This window comes from Gymnoscopelus braueri (assembly GCF_963280865.1).
Source record: "Gymnoscopelus braueri genome assembly, contig: SUPER_24_unloc_1, whole genome shotgun sequence".
NCBI lineage: Eukaryota > Metazoa > Chordata > Actinopteri > Myctophiformes > Myctophidae > Gymnoscopelus > Gymnoscopelus braueri.
The window spans coordinates 197,501-217,826 of NW_027660989.1; the positions used below are offsets into that span (position 1 = coordinate 197,501).

The window sequence follows — 20,326 nt, forward strand, 5'->3', positions numbered from 1 at the left end:
TTGGACTGAACCACCATGAAGTGGAGGTACATCGCAGTCAGGGTCTTTGGCAGCAGTCCTTTCTCCTCTGTTCTCAAAATGTCCTCCAGAACTGCAGCAGTGATCCAACAGAACACTGGAATGTGACACATGATGTGGAGGCTCCGTGATGTCTTGATGTGTGAGATGAATGCCATGGCCTGGTTCTCATCACTGAATCTCTTCATGAAGTACTCCTCCTTCTGGGGATCAGTGAACCCTCTCACCTCTGTCACCCTGTCAACATAATCAGAAGGGATCTGATCGGCTGCTGCAGGTCGTGAGGTTATCCAGATGTGAGCAGAGGGAAGCAGGTTCCCCTTGATTAGGTTTGTCAGCAGCACGTTCACTGAAGTTGGCTTCGTGACATCAGTTAAGATCTCATTGTTCTTGAAGTCTAAAGGAATCCGAAACTCATCTAATCCATCCAAGATGAACGCAATTTGGGACCCCTTCAAGCTGGATATGTCTGCTTCCGTGTTTCCACCAAAGAAATGATGAAGAAGTCCTACCAAGCTGTAGTTCTTCTTTACCAAATTCAGCTCTCGGAAAGCTAATGGAAACATGAAGTGGATATTCTGGTTGGCTTTGTCTTCTGCCCAGTCCAGAGCGCACTTCTGAGTTAGGACTGTTTTACCAATGCCAGCCACTCCCTTCGTCATCACTGTTCTGACTGGTTCATGTGTTCCGGGTAAGGGTTTAAAGATGTCTTCATATTTTATTGTAGTTTCTGGTCTAGCTGGTTTATTGGATGCTGCTTCAATCTGTCTGACCTCATGTTCTTTATTGACCTCTCCACTCCCCCCCTCTGTGATGTAGAGCTCTGTGAAGATCTGATTCAGAGGTGTTTTTTGTTTTCCCTCTTTTTCAATCCACTCAGATAAACACTCACACTTCTTCCTGAGATTAGACTTGAGTTGTCGTTGACTGACAGCAGCAAGGGTTTCTAAAAAAGAAAAGGAAAGAATGGAAAACACCAATAATAATACTAAGTCATTAGCTTAGACCTACTTCCTGCAGGGGAAAGTCTGTTTTATTTGTCAGACATGGGCGCAGGGGGAAACAGTTAGGGGTTAAGTGTCTTGCTCAGGGACACCTCATTAAATTGCCGGGCTGGGAATCAAACCTGATACCTTCTGTTACCCAGGCAGCCCCTCTACCCACTAAGCTACGGCCGCTCAATAAGATGCTAAAGATGGTTTAGATATTTTTTATATAAAAGGTGCAGAATATAAGCATTCCTAAAATAATATTATGATTGTGAAATAATCATTTGAGTAAATTAGTTTGACCTTATTTGTGTTGCCTCCGTTTTCGCTGGGTATGGTAGCGGTTTTCCCTAAAGAGACACTTGGTGGGCAGGCACTCTGTTACAGTGGTGCAAACTGCATGAGTGCTGCCTCACAGACATAACTCAGGGAAATAAGGAAACCTTTGCAACAGATGGGTTGTATAGTGCCGTATAGTGATGGAAGTATAGTGCCGCATTTGGGCGCTGCAATCGTCTACAGCAACTTTAATGTAAATGATACCAAACACATTAACCAGATGGTGATTGAGAAATATAGCATTTTTTACTTGACATGACGTAAGAAGAGAGGTATTGATCTTGTTACATTACTGCACAATCGTATGAAAGACTAACTTTACATGATCAGCTGATGTGGTTTAAGAAAAGTTGTGACTCTCCCAGGTGAAATAATGCAGGAAAGAAAAATGATGTATGTGTTATTGTCAGAGTTTTGCTGTGGTCGGTCACTGTGGTCCTCAAATGAGAGGTTGTGTTAACAGGATGACCATCTTTTTGTTATGCTGGGTCATTATGTTGCAGGATGACATCATTCTTGTTGATTGCATTCGATTTCAATATAAACTTCCAATAAGATTTTGAAACATTCTGTGCACAAAGGAACATTTTAACGTAATTTGTCACTAGAACAAAGACCACTGGCCATCCTCTAGCTAACATGAATGTACTCAGCCAGTTTTGTGACATTAGATCTTGAAAAATTGTGTGTTTATGTGCACATTTTGTTCTAATGGTGGTGCTGGAGGAAAGACTATTGGATCACCAAAATCAATCATCTCGACAGAATGCAGGTCCATAGCAAATTGCATGGCAAAATATCCAGTAGTGGTACAGATATGTTGTGTAGGAGGAGTATGTGTGCAAGTGGACATTGTGTCCTAATGATGCCGCTATATGAAAGGCCATATAACTAAAGTTATCAGTAGGAGCCATCCTCTGTAGACTGCCCTAGCGAGTCTGATATCATGTCTAAAGAGGCGGGTTCAAAATCTCCTGAGAAAATTTCCGCCGGATCCTATTGGTTCACCGATTTGTCCGTCCCGCCCGCGCCCCTCCTCCTCCCCAATGTGCAACATTGATAGCCCTGACGTCACAACATTTGGAGCGACGCTCACTGCACTCTGGTTGGTTGGGAAAATGAAACACTTCCTATTCCAGGAACGTCAACAGGCTGGTCCAGGCTCTTATTTTTGAGCAAAACTAAAAAATAAAAGCCTGGAGATTGAGACTACATCCTCTGTGGTTCCTGAAGGTTCACAGACAATCCCATGGCAATCCAGCCAGTCATTTTTTAGATAGTTATTTAGGAGTAAAGTATTGGACAAACAATAATCTTTAATCCTGCCTCTAGTGAAGTTAAACCATGTTTCATTAGAAATGTGTCATCAAATGCAGACAAGATAGTTAATCTAGTGCTGGCCTCCTCGAGGTGCCAAACATGAATTCTAAAAAACATGGCGAAGCAGCTTTCTGCTTGTATGGGCCAATGGCCTGGAACAAGCTCCCACTACATATAGGACAGGCAAGGACCATAGATGGCTTTAAAAGCAAGCTCAAGACCCACCGTTTTACTTTTGCTTTTAGTTGATTCCATTTTATTTTTGTCTTGTTTTTGCTATTTTATTTTATTGATTTAATTTTGATCTGGCCTCCTTTTAATTTGTTCTTGATCATGTTTTTGATTGTGTTTTTAATTAATTAATTAACTTGTTTAATATTGTGTTATTTTCTTTCGTTGATCTTTTTATGTAAAGCACTTGGGGCTGCATTTTATGTCATGAAAGGTGCTACACAAATATTTGTTTTTATTATCATTATTAGTATTATTAGCAGTATTTAATTACAATTCATGGCTACCCCATTATTTAAATACTAATCGGTGAAGCATTCATTGAGTTGTGTGAGCACGAGCAGCCAGGAATCTCACTGGTGAGTATAATGTTTATTTATATACTAAAGTTAATTATATTTAATTGCCCGGTTGTGCACACAGTCCTGTTCCACAGGCTCACCATCCAGATCTTCCCCGACCCACTTTGCCACGGTGATTTTGAAGCAGACACGGCTGTAGGGATATGTCTCGGAATGTAGTCTTAAAAACACTACATTTCTGATACGTTAATTACACTGCCCACATGCATGCAGCATGACAGGGTAATATCATGTGTGCTGTCAGCGAGTTTCTGTGTCTGTGTGTCATAACATTTTGTAGGAATTCCCTCAGCAATAACAAGTTACAAGCTAGTAGTTTTGTAATCTAATGTGTATGAATTGTTTCTAGTTAAAGTAGAGCTCTCCTTAGAGAAATGTCTGTATTTACCACAGAGTTGTTTATATATATATATATATATCATATTGCCATACTTTGTCCTCTCCATCATGTTAAAGCTGTAAATACAGACTTTCTTACTGCTCTCCATTATGTTTAAGTTGTGAATAAAGACTTTCTTACTGCTCTCCATTATGTTCAAGCTGTAAAAAAAATATTCTTACTGCTCTCCAGGATGTCAGCCAGCGCCTCCTGTTTCTCACTCCTCAGGAGGTGCAGTGTGGTCTTCAGAGCTCCCTCTCTGAAGCTCCTCCTATGCTCCTCCTCACTGTCTAACAACTTCCTCTGACTCTCTAAGCATTCTGGGTAATCTGTCATCAGAACCTTCTGGAACCTCTTCAGCTCTTCCTTCACAAATGTTACGACCTTCTCTTCAACCAGCTGAAACACAAAATGTAATGATGATAATTATAACAACATCATCAAGAACAACAACAACAACAACAACAACAACAACAACAACAACAACAACAACCATATTGAATTGATTGTAAGTCCATTGATTTGAAGAGTAGAGATTAAAGATGAATGGCCCTATTTTTGGTAAACAAGTGTATAATGCAGTCAATGGCGTGGTGGACTATACCTGCATCAAAGTGGCATGGTGGGTTGGATTATCTGAATTATTATCAGTGGGTGTGTAGCAGATGGGTTCAATCATGACCAATACAATAATCACTTTTCATTACATGTAGGAGGAATAGTGTAGGTGTATTTTTAGAATGTCATGCAGCCTTGGAAATGTAATTTCTGTAAAGAAACTGATGTTCTTGTGTCATCAAATCTACTGCACCTTACACAGACTGCCAAAAGCAGAGTATACACAACTAGAAAGGGGTGGGCACCTCCCACTGATTTTGGAAGCCAAAGAGTGTGGAATATTAAAACTCAGTTTGACGCCAATTGTCACATGACTCCAGATATCATGTGATGAATATCACAATATATTTCTGTAACATTCACTTTTTTGTATCTGTGGTGTAAGTGAAATTTATTTTGGCTGTGCAAATACTTAGGATGGGTTAAATGCAGAAAACACATTTTGGCGTATGTTCAAATATACAGTGACAAATGCCAGAAAGGAGCAGGGACCAAATTATTATTACATTATTATGTGATTCACTGAGGGCTTCATAACTAAGTAAAACTGACAATCATATAATAATGTAGCCTATATAAAGCGGTTATGTGTGGTTTTGGTACTGAGAATAACAATGTACATGCTTATACCAGGTCTGCTGTTGCAGGCTGACAACACACGCCTAAATCATGGTCCTTGTTGATATCAAAACTGCAGGGTGCTGCTGATTTTCAAACAACACCCTCCTACTGCACCTCACTGCACCTCACACACCAACACACAGATGATTCCCCAAAATACCAAACAGGCAGGGAAAAACTATTCACATGTCCGCTGTACACCTCACACAAATTTACTTGCCCCAAAATACTTCCCTGTAAGCGTCTCCATTGTGAACAACCAATCATTTTTAATTTAATTTGCAGATGAAGAAAAGGTGTTGTTGTACATTAACACACCTTAAATATGGAGTCCACGTCTGTTTGACATTCCTGAGCCTGACAACTGGAAACCTGGGAAGTTTGCTGATGGTCTCTGTGGAGGACACACACACACACACACACACACACACACACACACACACACACACACACACACACACACACTTTTCATATTGAATGTTGCTCTGGTTATTGGATGTTATATTTTGAGAGAAAAAAATATGAATAATTAATGGTAAGACCAATAATCTAATTAAATGCGCACGAACGCACGCACGCACACATGTCTTATTTTCTTCTAAACACAATGCAGTTTTCACTACTCCTACAGATTTGGTGTGGAGGGGGGGAACGGGCAGAGATGGGAATAGTACTGACATTCTGTACTCGAGTAGAAGTACAATTACTTGTGTAAAAAACGACTTTGGTAAAAGTAGAAGTACTCATTCAAATAATTACTCGAGTAAAAGTAAAAAGGTACAGGCTCTGAAATGTACTTTATGAGTACAAGTAAAAGTATTTTTACAAGATGTTTCTGTGCAAAGACAATTGTACCCCGGCTATTAAACTTTAAAGATCCCCACCAAACACACGTCTTAAAACTGGCCCAGGATTCGTTTCCAAACTGTGATGTGACGAATCATGCAAGTAGTTGACCCAACTCTTGAAATCAATAAGTTGTTCTCAACCTTTTTACACTGAGAAAATATTTGCTTCTCCAAGTAGGCTACCAACATTATGACTGATATTAAAATACAGTAGCGTAGTCCTACCCCATCCTATTCAGCTATACTACAGGATACAGATAGGTAGGCACTAGGGACATCTGGGTGCCTCGATGTAAAATTGGCCATTTTGTCCAAAATGTTAAAACACATAATATTTGAAAAATTGTCTTAAGTAAAGTAAAGTATACATGATGTGAACATGCACGGTACATCATTATCAGACTTCATTTATCCTTCAACTTCTAGTTTATGCCCCAAAATGACTGGATATACAGGTTTTGGATCAATGTGTAGCAATTGTAGAAATATTAGACCTTAATTGTCGAATGTTTAAGCATGTTCTAATCATATATACTTTACTTTAGACCCGGGATCTTCAACAGGGGGTCCGGGACCCCTAGGGGATCCTCAGAGCTGCTATAGGTGGTGCAAACAATTGTTGTGTGATAGGACTTTTTTTTTTTTACATTAACCACTTGAACCCTATAGCATCCCTATTCAGGGGAACATTAACCGGCAAAGAGGTTTGGTGTAGGGGGGGAAAGGAGCAAATCAAGTACTAATTAGCCTATTGAAGGTTTAAGTGGTTAAATGTCTGAAATTTACAAAAAACATTAATTTACACAACACTGATGACAGCCTAAGCTATCTATGAAATCTATGAAAAAGTTTAATCTGCAACACAACTTTATACAATGGGGTCCCTGCTTCATCTCTCTCTCAGAGAGAGAGAGAGAGAGAGAGAGAACTTTTCACTGTGTGTGTGTGTGTGTGTGTGTGTGTGTGTGTGTGTGTGTGTGTGTGTGTGTGTGTGTGTGTGTGTGTGTGTGTGTGTGTGTGTGTGTGTCTCTGTGTCTCTCTGTGTTTGTGTGTCTGTGTGTCTGTGTGTGTGTGAGCACACACGCACACACGCAAACCGACACACACGCAAACCGACACACACACACACACACACACACACACACACACACACACACACACACACACACACACACACACACACACACACACACACACACACACACACACAGGGCCGGTGCTAGGCAATTTGGTGCCCTAGGCAAAAAAAATCCACAGTACATTGGATGTGATGTAGAAAATCAACGAGTATGAATAGTCGGATCAATAATCGTATGATTTCTGACCTCTGGTCAGTAGAGTGGTGTCCATCTTTGAAGACCAGAGGTAAACCCATAGAATTGTCACTCTTCATGGAGACACAGCTGGGTATAGGAGACTCTGGTCTCTGCCGATGAACCCTGACAGGATGATAACCAAGATGAACCATTATATTTATTGTTCAACTAGTCACAGTAGTTGGTAGACATCAAAATATGGATCCAGTTATATTTAAGATAGCATACACAACATGTACAGTATGTTGTTAAATAAGGTCCCTGGTCACTTTTCTGGTCACAGAAGTAAATAGGGTGTAAGTGGTTAACTGAAGGTAGGAACTAAGCTTTTTGAAATTGTACAGCTAAAGGTTACACTTTATGATTATATGAGCTGTTTAAACATGTTGTTCAGTATCAAAGTCTACCAACATCATTCAGGATTATATCAGGACAACACAACACAATGACAGAGACATTAGAGGTCAGGTGGTTTTAGTGTCTAATAAATGTTGAACATTAACTATTATTATAATCTACAGTAAACTACACAGAAATACTCTGTCCTTTTTAGACATATTTATAACCTGTTAGAATAAATACACATTATTATCCATTTTTAATGGACATTTAACATGTTTTAGCTGCTTCATATTTATGTAGAATTTGGTGTTATTTCTTATACATGTTTTCAATGTGAAATATATTCTCTACAACCATAGATGGGGAACTGGCCACATGAAGCCCCCAATGTAACTTAATGCTGCCCACGGGTCATTATCCAAACACTGATATATTGATTTCAGCTGTTTCAATTCCAAGTTTGCAAGTTTACATGACCCATTTGAAGTTCATTGTAATTTTTATGTCCAATGCATTTGTGTTTGTTCATACATTTCATATAAGTAGTATTACTAAATGCATTTGACATTTAAAAAAAAAAATAAAAAACAAAATCTTACGCTGAATTATGTGTTAATATCCCTACATTTTGACTCTTCTGGGCAATTTGAGTGTTGGGGTTTACAGTGTACTACTGGTGAGAGTGCAGATACACAATGTGTTCCCTGGAGTGAGGGTTGACATTTCGGGGTCCTCTCCATCATCAAAGTTGTTTACTCTTTGTTTATTGTTTTTACCCAATTTTGTCATTATGTCAATACATTCCCCACAAATGTCTGTGTTGCCACTGCTGTTGTATCCTATTGGCTCACCTGCCAGTGAGGAGCCCCCACCAGGAGGACGATTAAAAAACGAAATAAACTGGAAAACAAATAAAGTTTATAGGTGTATAATAAAAACTAAATGAGTCAATAAAAATGTTCATCTTAAAACAAGCTGTTCTAATGCAGCAGTCAAATAACTAAGAACAGAATTCAATAAAGATTATTGGACTGGACAAAACAACTGTACTGTTCCGCTACCCAACTTAACCACATAAAGTAGCATCCCTATTCTGGACATGTGAAAATAGGTGAACATTCAGCTATAGCAGATCTGTTGTTTTCACTGAAGAGATTTGGTGTGGAGGGACAAAAGGAGGGGGTCAAGGATAGACCTCTGGGGGTCCTCGTTCATACCAGTATAGGGTTTTCAATGGTTAAACCCTATGTGTTTGACACACACACACACACACACACACACACACACACACACACACACACACACACACACACACACACACACACACACACACACACACACACACACACACACACACACACACACACACACAGTACGTTGGATGTGATGTAGAAAATCAACAAGTATGAATAGTCGGATCAATAATCGTATGATATCTGACCTCTGGTCAGTAGAGTGGTGTCCATCTTTGAAGACCAGAGGTAAACCCATAGAATTGTCACTCTTCATGGAGACACAGCTGGGTACAGGAGACTCTGGTCTCTGCCGATGAACCCTGATAGGATGATAACCAAGATGAACCATTATATTTATTGGTCAACTAGTCACAGTAGTTTGTAGACATCAAAATATGGATCCAGTTATATTTAAGATAGCATACACAACATAATTATCATAAGTCATATTTGATTTTGAAATTGTATAAACTTAGATTTCTACCTAACTAAATGTTCCACCATGTATTATTTTCTTCTAAACACAGTTTTCACTACTCCTACATATTTGGTGTGGAGAGGGGAAATGGGGGGGCGTCAAGGAACTGGTCCCTGGTCACTTTCCTGGTCACAGAAGTAAAAAAGTGCTCCTCGGAGCACAGGTCTCCGCCAGGTCAGGTAGGTTATTTTGGCCTCCTGGTGTCGCTATAATAGGCCAATGTGAAAAGGGTGCCATTTATTCCTAGGCCGTGCACGGCAATCGGACACTGCATGTATGATTTGAGGCATTTTGTTCTAAAAATGTGTTTTGCTAAATTTGACCTGCTGGTGGCGCTATAACAGGCCAATGTTAAAAGGGTGGCATTTGTTCCTCAACGTAGTGCAAATGTGCATTCAAAGTTTCACCGCAATCGGACGCTGTGTTCATGATTCGCGGCATTTTGTTCAAAACGGGCCACTCCTGTGTCAATGTCAATGTTAGCCAATCAGGATGGAATATGAAAAATCAAACAGATTCGTTTTGATCACATGACTATAGAGATCATGTGTACCGATTTGCGTGAAATTTGGATCAAATCTGAATGCTTTATATAAAAAAATATGATTTACATAAGTCTGCCTCCTGGTGGCGCTATAAAAGGCAAATGTGAAAAATGCAGGGCAAAGGTTTTTCCTTGGCCTCTAGAGAGTGTGCATACAAAGTTTTACACTGATCGGTGCAGTTATAGGTAAAAACACGAATCGCCCTGTTACAGCGCCACCATGAGGCTGATTTAAACATTTTCAAATGGCATTTCTTCCTTGGCCTAATGGGAATGACCGCTCTATTCTGTGGCAGTTTTCTCCCCCTCTAAACCACGTTAAATCCGGATAATGGACCTGCGCCGCCCCAATAGGTTATTCTAGCACCTGCTCTACCCGTCACCATTATGCCGACACCGTTATTTGCGCATGGAGGTGTGCCCGTGGGCGTGTTGTTGCTATATCCCCCACATTGCAATTCTACAGACACACATGGGTACGGGTTTCGGGGGGGGGATAGTGGAATCTAATACCACCCGCTGGTTTATAAAATCACCCGTCAAGTGCACACAGACACTACAATGGCTTTGTGCGTTGGACCATGAGCCGTGTTGCCAGCCTTGGCGAGAAATAAGCAACCGCAGTCCGCAGGTCTATGAAAACAAAAAGAAGCAACTATAAGTCCACATGAGCACTTCAAACTACTAACTAGAGCTTTCATATCCCCTAAATATTTCAGCCCGGCTCGACTAATAATTGACAAATTAGACCCAGCCCAGCCCGTCAGTCATTTTTCTAAAGAAGCCTTATTTCTCATTAAATCTTGGTAATTCGTTAATTCTTCCAACAGTCTATATTTTATTTAAAAAACAGCTTGGAGCAAATAGGGCTATATAAATATACCCTGCCCCATAACCATTTAAAAAATGATTATGGTTATTCTATGAAATATATGTTTCATAGAATAACCGTAATCATTTTTGCGATTTGTTGATTAATTATTTGGCATCAGCTGTGTAAGAATATATAACTATTTTAAATGGCTTTCATATACTCTTGGGGATCTGACTAATATGACAAGTTGCTTATTGTGAACACAATAGCCTACGCTACAAATTAATTAATATGTAAATTTATTTGGATGTAAAAAAAACGTAGACCCGGCTCAGCCGGTGCCGACGGGCCGGGTCGGGTCCCGTTGGGTTTGGGCTAAAATCTTAAGCACTTACATTTTTTATAAGATGATCGGATCATAGTGTGATTTTCATTTTGGCTGCTGTCTCATTAAACCCATGCTGCGGGTGAATATTATATTATAGCCTATATTACATATATTAGCCTATATTATTATTATATTCCCCGCGTAAACGCTACGTTCATGACCCCCCAAAATAACCATATTTGAACTGGGGACCCCCCCCATTTTGTTTGACTCGGTTCCACAGATAAATATTGTGAAAATAGCAGATCTACAAGCTCGCCAGGCGTTGGGTGCTCCATTGTGGTCTCGACCCACAGGTTGAGAACCACTGCATTAAAAGCTCCAAGCAAGTTACATGTCTAGTATGTTGTTGACCACGTAATGTAATGTTTTTGGTTTAGTGATAGGCTACTCCGTGGCGCGCGCGCGCCTCATTGTATGCTGTCCAAAATAACAGATCTGTAAGCTGTCGACACGACATGACGCAGCGCCGTTGATAGCTTGTATGTCTGTTATTTTGGGTAGGTAGGCGACGCACATACGCATCGCAGCAATGTGTCTGGGTTTGAGAGGCTTTGATTGATGTAAACTTAAAGTTTAGCTCTGTTCGGGATTACTGAACAAAGGTGGATGATGAAAGATAACGGGGACAATATGGATGTAAGTTAACTTTAACTGCGTCACTTCAGAGGAAACTATGGAGCAACTTCAGAGATGTTTACACACCCCTGGAATCCATTAGAATGGTGGAAATAGAACGATAACAGCCAACGTGAGTACATAGGCTATAGACCTTTCCTAAAACTGTCCAAGTTATTATACCCATGTGCTACTGTTTGTCTGTGTACCACGTAGGAGCGTTGTCGCAACATGATGTAATTAATTATTTGGGAGCAGCCGGTGTGTACCAATAGTATACATATTTTAAATGGCTTTCATATACTATTCCAGATCTGACTAATATGACAAGCTTATTGTGAACACAATAGGCTACAAATTAATATAAAAATGTATTTGGATAAAAAAAAAAAAAAGAAGGAAAACAAGCCCAATGTGGCTTATAATAATCAGACCAGGCAACAGTGCAGACAGGTAGATAGGCTAGAGCATATATTGGATCGGGATGACGGCTAGCGCAGTCTTCTCTTAAAGGCAATGGCTTCTGGCACGGTGATTGGTTTTATCATTGTAACGCCCAAACCACACCTATGCATAATGTAACGGGTAGCTCAGGTGTTTGGCGGGTGAGGGGGGTGCCATAGAATACCGAATTTTGCGGGGAAACGCCTCTTGCCTAGTCCGAAATCCGTAATTAGTGGTTTGTTCAAATTTCACCCTGAATAGAGCCCTGAGTGTGCAAAATTTCACGGAAATTGCATGCTGTGTTCATGATTTGAGGCATTTTGTTCGAAACGGAGTACTCCTGCAAACTTTGAAAGGCAATTTCTGCCAATCAGGATGGAATATGAAAAATCTGAAATTAGCCATTTATTTTAATGACTATAGAGATACTGTGTACCGATTTACGGGATTTTTGGCCAAAATCTGTAGGAGTACTGTCCAAAAATGTGTTTTGCACAAGTCGGCCTCCTGGTGGCGCTATAACAGGCCCAGGTGAAAAATTTGGGGCAGAGGTTCTGCTCTGGCATCCAGGGAGTGTGTGTGCACAGTTTCTCTGCGATCAAGCCAACGGTGCCGGAGATTAGCTGTACACAAAATGACAGAATGACGGACGGACGGACGGACGGACACACGGACGGACGGACAGGGGGCAAAACATACTCTCTCGCCATGCCTTTCGGCCTGGCGGAGACAATAAGCTGTAAGTGGTTAACTAGCCTTGATCTCCAGGCTTTTACACACAGTAGTACATTAACTATTATAAACTGCAGAGAAACACTCTGCAACCTAACCACATAAAGTAACATCCCTATTCTGGACATAATAGGTGAACATTAGGCTATAGCAGATTTGTTCACCGAAGAGATATGGTGTGGAGGGACAACATGAGGGGGCCAAGGATAGACCCCTGGGGGTCCTCATTTATACCAGTATACTGTATAGGGTTTAAATGGTTAACGGAGGTCAAGAACTAGGGACAGAAAAATAACTGAAGTGAACTGACGTACACAACACACCAGTATAGCAGTGAAGTGCTGCTATATAAACATATATAACAGTATATATATATATATATATATATATATATATATATATATATATATATATATATATATATATATATATATGTATATATTTATATATATATATTATATTAACCCTAAATGAGGGATGGTCAAGAAGGGTTTTCACAGGACCTTTGTCACAATTGAAACAGACAAAATAAAATCAGAGGTCTAAACATAATGATATTATTATTGCTGACACAAACTAGAGTAGATGTGGCTATCAAAGTAATAGTATTACTATAACCACATTGTATTTTAATGTCATGTCTCTGCTTTATAGCCTCAGTGGTCCTTGAACATTATCTGAGACCAGAGTTCTCTCTACATTTAATAAATTGAACTTTAAACAGTAATCAAGGGTTCATGTTCCAGGGTCAGATATAGCCGTAAAATACGACTTTCGTAGACGTATTTATGATTATGATTCTGACGTCAGAATCATAAATACGTCTACGAGAGTCGTATTCTACGGCTAGGTCAGATATACAGACCAGCGGACATCTATGGGTGCATGTTTTGTTCCCAACTTTGCCAGTTTGTTTTTGGGGTAATATATATCATCCCTCTAATTAATTCCTGGACAAAATCGTCTGGTATGCCAGGTTCATTGATTATATATACAGTATGTTTTTATATTCCATGTGTGTGAGGAAGTTTTATTGGAAATGCATCAACATCTGTGAATGACCAGCACTTATAATAATTCATAAACCTTGTTATAAGTAGTTATGCGTAATTACAAACATTTTTAATGAGTGTTATGAAGTCTTACGAGTGCAATACATTATAAATGCAATTATTATGTATTATAAACCTGACCTTTAAGTAAAGTGTTACACTTTCTTCCCCTTATGTTACTGTTACAGTAATACTAACAATATTGTCTTGTGAGTGCATTATCATACATTATAAATGCAAGTTTAATTTATTATAGACCTGACCTTTCTTATGTTACTATTACAGTGACTGACAATATTTTTGAATATTTAAAATACTTGATATGGCATAATATTATATATAATATCATATTCTCTTGGAACATCAGGAGTGATCAGGTGTCTACTTTTGCGGGGACACACACACACACACACACACACACACACACACACACACACACACACACACACACACACACACACACACACACACACACACACACACACACACACACACAAACTAAACAAACTGGAAATCAAGGACATAATAAAAAAACAAAATGACTATCAACAAGAATATTCAAATTACAACATGCCAGGTACAGGTGCTCTATCGCAAACCGCTTTAATGCTCTCTCCAGTGGGACACCCCAGGACTGGCCCCACTTTAAAAATGAGGTCATTGAGGCTTCCACAGAATCCATCGGGCGAACAAGACCTGCCCCCAAGAAGCCCTGGATATCCCAGAACACACTGGACATCGTAAACAACAGACGAGCTGCCCGTTTGCGAGGGGACTTGGACCTGTATCGGCGCCTCAACAGCCAGCGCAACATCTCTATCCGGCGCGACAGGGAAAACTTTTGGAGCAATCAAGCGACAGCCATGGAGACGGCTTCCCAAAATAACAACCTGCGGCAGCTATTCAACCTCCTCCGCCAAGGGAAAGCAGGCCCCCGCCAGCGCTCTTTCTTAGTGAAGGACGGGGCCGGCAACGTCCTCTCAACTGAAGCCGACTGCATCAGCCGTTGGAAGGAGCATTTCAGCGAGCTCCTAAACCATCCCCCTGCCCCGGAAGACCCCACTCTCACCAGACACTCCACCACAAACCCGGACTGCTCCATCACCCCCGTCTCCCCAGCCGAAGTCAAAGCAGCCCTGACAAAGCTCAGGAACGGCAAAGCCCCTGGCATATGTACCATCACAGCAGAGATGCTGAAGGCCGGGGGAGACAACATCATCCTCTGGCTCACAGAGATTATCAACCTCGTGTGGGTCTCTGAGTCGCTGCCTGATGACTGGAGGCGGGGTATTATACTTCCCTTCTGGAAGCGAAAGGGAGATCAGCTGACCTGCAGCAACCATAGAGGCATCACACTCCTCTCCATCCCCGGTAAACTCTTCACCCGTATCCTACTCACACGAGCTCTACCTGCAACCAGAAGCAGACGGCGCCAACAACAAGCTGGGTTCATGCCCAACCGCTCCACCACCGACCACATCTCTGCTCTCCGGCTCTTAATAGTAAAGGCCCGGGAGTTCAGAAAGGACCGGCACCTGTTTATTGCCTTCATTGACCTTAAGGCGGCCTTCGACACTGTGGACCACGGGTCCCTCTGGAACATCCTGAAGTCCCTCGGCGCCCCAACAAAAATCACCACACTCTTCAAGCAGCTGTACCATGGTGCGGAAAGCTGTGTGCGTGTGAATGGTCGGGACTCCGAGTGGTTCCCCATAAACAGCGGGGTAAGGCAGGGCTGCGTCGCTGCCCCAGAACTCTTTAACTGTGTCATTGACCACCTGATGTCAAGAGTCTGTGAGCGGGTCCCCGGGGTGTCACTCGGAAGCTACACTCTGAAGGACCTCGAATACGCTGATGACACCACTCTGTTCAGTGAGACTGCCGATCAGCTCTCTGAAGCCCTCAGCGTGTTTGACGAGGAGACCAAAAAGCTCGGCCTGAAGATAAGCTGGCACAAGACCGAACTTATGCACGTAGGCGACGGACCTGACCCACCACCCCTTCTGTTTGATGGCACCCCTGTCCACTTTGTCCCAACATTCAAGTTCCTGGGCTCGACAGTGTCCAACACCGGCAACCTCAAAATAGAGGTCGACCGACGCCGTGTCCTTGCAGCGTCCGTCATGCAGTCCCTATGGAGACCGCTGTGGCGACACCGGCACATATCCAGGGAGACAAAGCTCAGAGTCTACAATGCCTCTGTCATTTCTGTCCTCCTGTACGGCTCGGAAACATGGCCGCTGAATAACACTCTGGCGGCCAGGCTCGATGGCTTCGACTCCAGAGCCCTCAGGAGGATCGAAGGCATCACGTGGAGCCAGCATGTCACAAACCGGGCTTTAAGAGAGAAAACCCAACAGCTCCCAGCATCCCGCCTTGCAGCAATGCGACGAGTGCGCTGGTATGGCCACATCATCCGCCTGCCCGTGGAACACCCAACAAGCACCATCCTGGCCTTCAATCCCCAGCAAGCCGGTTGGAGACGTCCCAGAGGCGCCCCCCGCACCCGCTGGCTGGATGTAATAGCCCAGGACCTAAAGGCTTGTGATGTGACTCTGGCACAAGCTCAACACCTTGCCCACGACAGACCCAGATGGAGAAACCTGGTTGCTACAATTGGCTCTACGCGCCTTAGATGACAGCCCCGCTGCCTCATCTATAAGAAGTGCAAGAGGACTAAGTAAGTAAGTAAGTAAGTAAGTTGTAAAGCAGTATATTAACACACTCAGTTGAGTGTGGCTAATAAACTAATAACATAATTAATAAAATGAGGTTAAAACGACCAAATGTTCTGCTATACAACTTAACTGAGGTCAAATAATGTAACTAATAGAGAATTCATAAGATGAGGTTATGATGAACAACTGTTCTGCTACCTACTGTACTACTTGTAACTGGGCATGTCATAATAAGTGAACATTTGGCAAAAATAGCAGATCTACAAGGCAAGCTCACAGCGTGTCGCGTTGTGAGCTTGTAGATCTGCTGTTTCCGCCCGAAGAGATTTGGTGTGAATGTTTTTATATAGCAGTGACCCCATTCTACATCCTACCAGAACATTACGTTTATATAGCAGTACATCCATTCTATTTCAATCCTGCTTTGCCCAAAGGAGACAGCTAGCCACAGTCAGACTAATCCTTACCCCTGCAGACCTAGAAAAGCTCACCCATGCTTTTATCTCCTCCAGACTTGACTATTGCCATGCACTTTATTAGGGTATCAGAAAGTGAAATATACAAAGATTGCAACCGATACAAAACGCTGCTACCAGGCTTTTGACGCACATTAAAATTAAACACATTGCCCCTGCAGTCCTTGCTGCCCTTCATTGGTTACCTGTGAGTTTTCACTTTCACATTTACTACTTTAAAAAAAAAAACATTGTAACCATTTTGAATAGTCAGGCTCCTGCCTATATCTGAGATGTTTTAACTCCCTATGAGCCTGGCTGCTGCCTGAGATCCTCCAGCAGGGCCCTACTGATGGTTCCAAAGTCTCAGCTTGTCACTAAAGGTGACCAGGCTTTTGCTATGTGGTTCCCTTGACTCTGCAACTTCCTGTCTGGGGATCTCAGGCAGGCAAACTCAGTGTCACCTTTTACATCTCTTCTCAAAACTCACTTTTATCTTGTTTATCTTAAACTGGGATTGTATTCACTTTTCTACGGTTTTACGGTAAAGCACTTTATACCTTATTTTTGAAAGGTGCTATACAAATAAAGGTATACGGGTAATAATAATAAACAATAATAGTAATTATTATTATTATTAATATTTAATAGGCTTTACCCTATAAGAGGCATCTCTTGGCACATTTGTTCTTAAACCTTTTCTTGAGCTTGTAGATCGGCCGATATACATAGGGTTTGATGCCATATGAACTGATATAGCTAAGGACCCCCTGGAAGCCACCCAACGACCCCTGTGGGTTTCCGGACCCCACTTTGAGAACCACTGTCTTATAGGGCACATCATTTAAGTCAGCACAGGGGTTACATATCGTCGGTGTCCAGGACGAACCAGCTAACTCCATTTTCAGCTTCTTTTTTTTTCACACCCTTTACGTCTGTGTAAAAAAAAAAAAATTTGAACCAATGAAAACTATTAAAAAGCATCTCTGACAAAACCTAACAACTCCATTGGATCCTCAAACTGTCCGTCAATACCACGCAACTCTCCCTCTCTCCTCTCCTGCAGGCAGAGCCACTACGCAGCCAGTGAGAGAGAAGGAGCACGCAGCACATAAACAAACTAAACGGCACGGTTTTTCTCCCTGTAGTCTGTTAAAACTATACAGTGTACCTGTTTATCAAACTTAGCACTGACGCTAATGTTATGAAAACAAGTAATTATATTTCTAAATTCTATGAAGTGTTTAATGAGGAGAGCAATGTGACAAGAAGAAAGGAGTTCATAGCATTTCTGTCGGCGCTGGTTCTACTACCTCTTTGCAGAAGTTATTGTAATATTTAAAGTCCTGTTTATTATTGTAGGCCTACATAATAAGTGTCATGAAGCATCAGGGCATTAATTCACACGTTGTGATGCATTGTGAGCTTGGAGATCCATTGTTAGCTTTTGGGAATTGATACCCTTTTGAAACCTCTCCCTCAGCAGCGATTGGAACTATTGTTGTTCGGACTCCTAACTCCATTTCAGCTTGATTTCTGCTCGTCTGAAACTACTAACTCCACTTGCGCTGAATTTGGGTAAAGTGTTGATAATATAATGACACATGCAAGTATCTGACAATATATAAAGTCACTATACCAACTTTGATGAGGCAGTATAGCTTTGTTTTAAAAATATACGGTCTTCTTCATTTCCTGAAAAACATATATTTAGTTTTTTCGTTTCCTGAACAATGAGCGTTTTGGAGTTAGCAGGTTCGCGTTGGACAGCAGAGATATACTATGTTGTGTCTGATGATGTAGGTAACTTTGTTTTCAGATACTACTACTGTATGCATCATTGTATGAATAAAGTGCTTCATTAAATGTCACAGCTAGATGTTAAACTTTATGATTATATGAGCTGTTTAAACATGTTCAGTATCAAAGTCTAACAACATCAGAATGATATCAGGCCAACACAACTTAATGACATTATGAGACATAAGAGGTCAGGTGGTTTTAGTGTCCATTAAATGTTACACTAACTACACTAACACTAACTATTATTATAATCTACAGTACATTGCAGAGAAACACTCCCTGTCCTCTTTAGATACATTTACAACCTGTTAGAATAAATACACATTTATAATGAACCCTCAATATGTTTTAGCTGCTCTATATTTATGTATGATTTTTTTCTAATCTTTTTCAATGTGGAATATATTCTCTAAAACCGTAGATGGGCTACATGCAGACCCCACGAAACCCATGAAGACGTGAGGCCAATTCTACAAATGTCTTCTAAATCCTGACAGTTTTCTGGAACTTCTTTTTTTCAGTTGCGCTCAAACCTTTTTAAGTCAACATTATATGTATTTGGCTGCGGACCCCCATCTCAAAATATTTTAGTTCCAGGGAACTCCAGAACCAAAGATTTTATTAGAAAATGCTTTTTAAAAAAATATATATATATTCATTTGCACAAATGTTCATGATTTAAAAAAAATGGCAGATCTACAAGCTGTGTGTTTGTTCATACATTTAATATAAGTATTACTAAATGCATTTGAAATTTGAAAAAGTAATAAATAAAAATGAAATCTTGCACTGAATAATATTCAATAATATCCCTACATTGTGACTACTATGGGCAATTTGAGTGACAGGGTTTACAGTGTACTACTGGTGAGAGTGCAGATACACAATGTGGTCCCTGAGGGAGGGTTGGCATTTAGTGGCCCTCTCCATCATCAAAGTTTGTCCTCCTCTGCTCTACACATACATTCACACTTTCTTAACCCACTGTTGTTTTTTTTGTTTTTTTGCCAATTATATATATTTCTTTCTTTTTTTTACCCCACCCAATTTTGTCATCATGTCAATACGTTCCCCATCCTATTGGCTCACCTGCCAGTGAGAAGCCCCCACCAGGAGGACGAGACAAACCCTGTTCTAGACTGCTTGGCCTATGGCTATGTCATCAAAATAGGGGTTTTATTGTAAAGTTTAAAAAACAAACCTGAAAACAAAGGCAGTTTATAGGTGTATATGAACTAAAAAAACTATTAACAAAAATATTCTACTTAAAACAAGCTGTTCTAATGCAGCTGAGGTCAAATAACTACGAACATAATTCATAAAATGAGATTAGGACAAACAACTGTATACTGTTCTGCTACCCAACTTAAGCACATAACATCCCTATTCTGGGTATGTGATAATATAGGCAAACATTTGGCTTTAGCAGATCTACAAGCAAACGTTGTGTTGTGAGCTTGTAGATCTGCTACTTTTGGTGAAAGATGAGAAAATGAGCTGCATCCAACTTGAAAATAGCCGATCTAGAAGCTCACAACGTGTCTTCATAGAAAGACGTCGTAGAAAAACAAGCCCAAAGTCGCTTATAATAAGCAGACATGGCAACACCGTGAGAGAGCGAGGCTGGGAAGCAGCGCACATTGCTCAGATGAAATACAACATTTAGAGGTTAGATTTATGGGGACAACACAGTTGTCATTTT

At 40.9% G+C, this 20,326-nt stretch overlaps 1 protein-coding gene across 3 annotated transcripts in view; it reads right to left on the bottom strand.

Annotated features, from left to right (window-relative positions):
• The window catches only part of LOC308080976 (uncharacterized protein), a 1,029,623-nt gene that overhangs the window by 163,511 nt on the left and 845,786 nt on the right, over positions 1-20,326 (bottom strand). The window lies entirely within an intron of this gene.